Source organism: Trypanosoma cruzi, genomic scaffold (genome assembly GCF_000209065.1).
Source record: "Trypanosoma cruzi strain CL Brener 1047053517067 genomic scaffold, whole genome shotgun sequence".
NCBI classification, from domain to species: domain Eukaryota; phylum Euglenozoa; class Kinetoplastea; order Trypanosomatida; family Trypanosomatidae; genus Trypanosoma; species Trypanosoma cruzi.
The window spans coordinates 40,565-45,771 of NW_001849473.1; the positions used below are offsets into that span (position 1 = coordinate 40,565).

At 53.9% G+C, this 5,207-nt stretch overlaps 1 pseudogene, besides 6 other annotated features; it reads left to right on the plus strand.

The window, feature by feature from the left end:
- Positions 1–872, plus strand: Tc00.1047053503951.10 (annotated as a pseudogene; the record flags this gene model as incomplete).
- Positions 1–3,989: a sequence feature (areas not merged during assembly with more than two copies in the genome that could not be assigned to a particular haplotype).
- Positions 933–1,100: a mobile genetic element.
- Positions 933–4,695: a mobile genetic element.
- Positions 3,990–5,207: a sequence feature (heterozygous, Esmeraldo-like haplotype).
- Positions 4,613–4,675: a mobile genetic element.
- Positions 4,883–4,907: a microsatellite.

Sequence of the window (5,207 nt, forward strand, 5' to 3'; positions counted from 1 at the left end):
CACGGGGGCAACGCGGAGACATAGAATTCTGAGGATTCGTCCCACAAACTTGTGAGGATTTTCCGAGCAAGAGGAGAAGGTGGTGTTGAGGACATTCTGAACTTACCAATATCTGTTTGCCTTCGGCGTCGAATACCGCACTATTTTCGGGAAACGTAATGAGTGAGAATTTTTTTTTGGAGCTATTATCGGGGTCGAGGTGTATTTTTGCGTCACAAGTTTTGGAAAAGTACGCCTTGGAAGCATTCACAATTAAGGATTTTCTTGGGGAAATAGTAGATGAACTCAACGAGCTGAGGCCGCCAACACGTAGAAACGCAAAGGAATCAGTGATGAAATCAAACCCTAGAGGGTATGAAGCCAATTCATATGAATTGGGTTCATTTAAGAATCCTTCTGTGAGGCAAAATTAAAGTACCGATTGTTGTACATACCATTTGTCATAAACTTTCCTTTGGTGGAGGACTTTTTCTTTGTTGATTCGCCGCGGAAGACGCCGGTTGGGCTGCAGATGGCTACAGCTAGTACGCATAGCACCAAAACAAGCACTGTGAAGCAGTTTACTGAGTAGCTGGTGGCATATTTTAATGGTTGGGAGGATTTTTCCCGAGAATTGTCGTGGGATATTATTTATATACAACACGCAGGCAGCAAAAGGATAACAAAATGGCAGAAATGTGGTGTCGTTAATCCCAATCGTGTGAGAGACGCTGAAAGCCGTGAAATAGCGAGGTGTTCTGGAACGGAAAGGTACACCAATACCAGTTCGTGTTAACACCTGATTTTGTAAGTAAAATCCGAGAAATGAAAATACAATAACCTTGTAGAAAAAATGATGGGGGAGAAAATTGAGGAAATAATTAGGGCGATTCGCGCATTGTGTTTATAGTGAAATTTCACCGTGAATATTTTATCGTTTTATAACTTTTTCTAGGAGCTTGTGAAGAGAATGGTTGCAGGAGAGCTGGCTGAATTAACCTAATATATATCCTGATAAAATGAACCCACTCCTTTGCGACACCCTTCCTATCTTATAAATTTGGGAAGAACACGAATTTATGGGGATCAGGGAACCGATAGAGGCCAGACAATTATTTTTTAAATTTACAGACACAGCGAGGTTGGCTTAAGGAAATGGCGATGGTTCCTATTAAACGGCCTCCGAGTGGAGCGATATTGGCGCCCGACATTCAGAATTGGTACGCCAACATGGCGCTGTCCAGGCGCAGCTCACCTTCATTGATGAAACCGGGAATTCGGATGCGACGTTAACCGCGGCCGCCTCAACGACAGACTTGCGCATGGATTTCGGGACCCACCACCAAACCCTGGGCGGATTCGGGCCTTACAGGACATGTTGCGAATCTCCGGGCGCCCCAGGTACCACATTTTGGGACCCGATCGCTCCTGCCCATCGTGCGGGCGCGGCCCGGGAGTTGGGGGTCCATCGAGGGCCCATCCTCGCGGAAGGGGAGCGCTGGGGCACGGACCACGCCTATGCCATCGCGGGCGCGCGGGATCGAAACACCGAGCTTCACACGCGGGCGGAAGAGGCGCATAATAGCCTATCGGCGCGCGAAGCTAGAATGCGCGGTCGCCGGACGCGAACAGCAGTTGGAGGCGACCCGCGCCCAACTACAGGAACGAGAGGCGCGCGTTAGCGCAAGAGAAGCTCAGCGAGCCGCGCGGGAGGCGGAGACGGCGGGCAGGGAAGAAGCTCCCACCTCTCGGAGAGGCCCGGCAGATGGACCTGTCACGCGTCAAAATACGACCGGAGATGGTGTCACCAAACAACCGCAGCGTCCAACGCGTCGTTTGGTGGTTGGGGGCGCGCCGCCACGCACGGCCCGACGAAGCCCGGCGGACGAGAGACGGTGGGTTATTCCCCATTCGTCGCAGGGCAATTTTGGGAGACTGCGTTTCTATCCCTCCATTGCCTTTGCCCTCTCACACCCTCCCCTCGGACGCCCATTCTGTCACAGAAGAAGCGGAACGAAGTTTTCGCGCGTTCGACGCCACCTCTCGGGCCGCACGTGTGTGGAATGAGGGCGTTTCCGGAGTCGTTGTCGACCTCCGGGGCGCACAAAATCATTGGCACCAGGCGGGCGGCCAGGCTGAACCTCCCTTTGGCAGTTTGGCTTTGTGGACGTGCGCGCGCGCTGGAAGCGGAGCGCGATCCCGCCGATCGTTTCTTGGATTTTGGCCGAGCCTTACTGCAGGCATTCCGGACGCAGCTCATGACGGCGTCGGACCCCAACACCCCGCTCTCCAAACAGCGCGCCCGACTTCACACCGCCGTTCATGAAGCCGACGCCTTTGCGAGGGCAGCCCGGCCTCTCGCGGAACGGGGGGGAGGGGCACAACGACCGTGCGACGTCAGCGGCGTCGCATTTGTGGGCGCGAGGCGCTCGCACGCAAAGCCCGAGGCGCGGCCAGAAGGAATCAATTGCGACGCGGACGGCCGTCAACAACGGCGGCGGCCCCACCCATGCCGCCACCACCCGCCGTCCCGCGCAGGCGTCGCGCCGAACCTCCACCCGATATTTCAAATTGCCCGACGCAATCGCCGAGAAGGGCGACGGGGCTTGTTCGCCAACGGAGCCCGACTGTGGTGCGACGGCGCTCCGGCACCCCGCTTCGGGCCGGCGTCATGAGGAGGGCGATCAAGGTGGCTCGGGAATTGTTTGCGACGTCGGCGTGGGAGCGGAGAAGGTCGCCGGCGGGCGCCTCACAACCCTCCGCCGCACACGCGAACAGCCGAACAAAGAGGCGAGCCGCGCGGCCTTTTCGATGGCAACCGACGACGTGGCGCCACCGACCCGACCGCAGGACGCCAGGATGCCGCGGCCCATGTCGCAAATTAATCGAACTCCGCTGGGCGTGGCGGTTCTGGGGTTGCAAAAAATCGCGGCGCAATCGGAGACGAAGCGGACGCGCCCTTTAAAAAGGAAGAGGCGGATCAATTTACCCGCAGCCGGGCCGAATGGAAGTGACGGGTTGCATTCCGACTTGCGCGGATGACGGTGAGCCGTTCTTCTTCAAAGAACACAGCGCGATATTCGGGGAAGCGCGCCACAACGCTGGCTCAGGCGTCGTTGCTGGCCGCGTTGGTGTGAGGGGAAAACTGCGGAAGGGCAGGAATCCTGGCTGACAGCAGAGGAGCGTGTTTTCCGTGGTTTTTATCATCACCCCGCCGCAATCACAAGACTCGCGACAAGGACACGTCGGGCGGTTCCCCTTTTCCCCAGCCCTCCGCCACATCAGACGAAAGCCCACGGAGGATTCCAGTCGACGACGCGCGATTATTGAATTAAGTGGGAACAATTGAGGACGCCTATTCTGCGATAACAGATGGATTGATAATACCCTTTTCGTTTGTTTGTGGAGGAGAAAACCGCCGGTTTGCGACGACGATGGATCGCGGGGCCGCGCGACAAGAACAGACACGACCCTTCCGAGGCTCATGTTCCTTTTTTGCGCATTTCCCATTATTCGCCGCCTGTGATGGCTGAGGCCGCTTTCTGCCTGGAATTAAAGGCGTCTTTTTTCAACTCTTTTTACCGCGGGAGACTCGGCATCCCTTTCGATTCTGCGTGGAGGACGGCACGCTGGTGGAGCCCACGCGGCCCCCAATAGGATGCAAGGCCAGCCCAGAAGTTCTCCAGATTATTATTAGCAGTTGCCGAGGTGACGACGGTGGTTCACCGCCTCTGGGACGCATCTTCGTTGGTGCGTATCGACGTTTGGATCGATAATATGCGCACCGCAGAGTCGAAAAGCGATGCGACATCGTGGGAGGCCAAACTGCTTCGTAATGCGGACGGCCGTCACGCCACGATGGGGAAGGACAGCGAATCGGGCGCCACGCAGTACACCTTCGTCGGGGGCGCAGTTTGATCATACTCACCGTGCGGTATTTCTGAGTGAGAAGTTTGTCCGGTCTGTGCACGCCATGCCGTCGCTCAAATCTTTAACCATCGCGGAAATGGAGGTATGGCGTCACGCTTTTTGTACGTGGCGGCCATTTTGGGCAAGCGTTTATGTGACTGCCACTTTTTCAACAAGGCAGCGCGACGACGATTATCCGCACTTGACCGGGGGATGGTGCAGGAGACATCCCCGGCGAACCTTCCGCCGGCAGCGGTTGGCTTGGGCGAGGGATTGCGACACATCAGCGAGAATAATCGTCGGCGAAACATCAATCCCACGGAAAAGGCATCGGCCGCCATCATCACGGATCCGTCGCTCCATGGATGAGGAGCCGTTTTCATTCCAGCTCCGGCGACGTTAAAATTGCCGGAGGAAAATGGAAGAGGAAGCGTTTTCTCATCATGCAGGCCGAGGCGCGCGCGGTACGCTTTGCCGTGTCGGCTTTTTCCGACATCTTGCCACGCACCGTGGACGTTTGGGTAGACAGCACTTCGCTGCAAGGAGCGGCGAATAAAGGCAGCTCAAAATCACAGACCATGATGTGGGAGCTGCGACGGACATATGAGTTTTTTTGACTCACGCGGAATACAGGCATCCTTTGCCTACGTGCGGTCTGCAGACAACCGCGCAGACGGCATACCGCGCGGTCGTGTTTTTACAATTCAGGACTTGGCGAGGGGAAGCGGCGGTGTCCTGTGGCTGCAGGACCCCAAAGTCCTCCACTCCGTAAGTAATAAATATAAATATATTTCTTATCCGAATAGAGTGAGCGGGGGCACGATTGAGGCTAACGGATGACATGTCTATATAAATATACACTTACTAGGTGTTAAACCTTGGGAATGTGGTGAATCGATTCTTATTCCATTCATTTCTTTCTTATTCCTATCTGGTTTGGTTTCTATTATTGAGAAACTTAAAATTCTGCCAGCGCCCAGAAGGTTTTTCTCGCTTTTTTTTTTTTTTTTTTTTTTTTTGCTGTGGCGTGCTCACTCTCCCCATGGAGAGTAGGAACGCTTTTCATGACTGTTTGCTTCTCTTGCCCACACCTCTTGTGTGCAGAAGTATTTGACGATATTTTTATTTTAATGGACATCGACGCTAAAAATAATAATAAGGATATATATATATATATCTTTACTAATTTGCGACTCGCTTCCAATTGGAATAACTTTTGTTCTTCAGCTTTGTGGGCTTTCTCTTTTTTTTTTTTTTCTTTTAGTCATACACCCCAGCTATGCATTTTTTTTTTCTTGTCTACATTCAATTGTTGTACT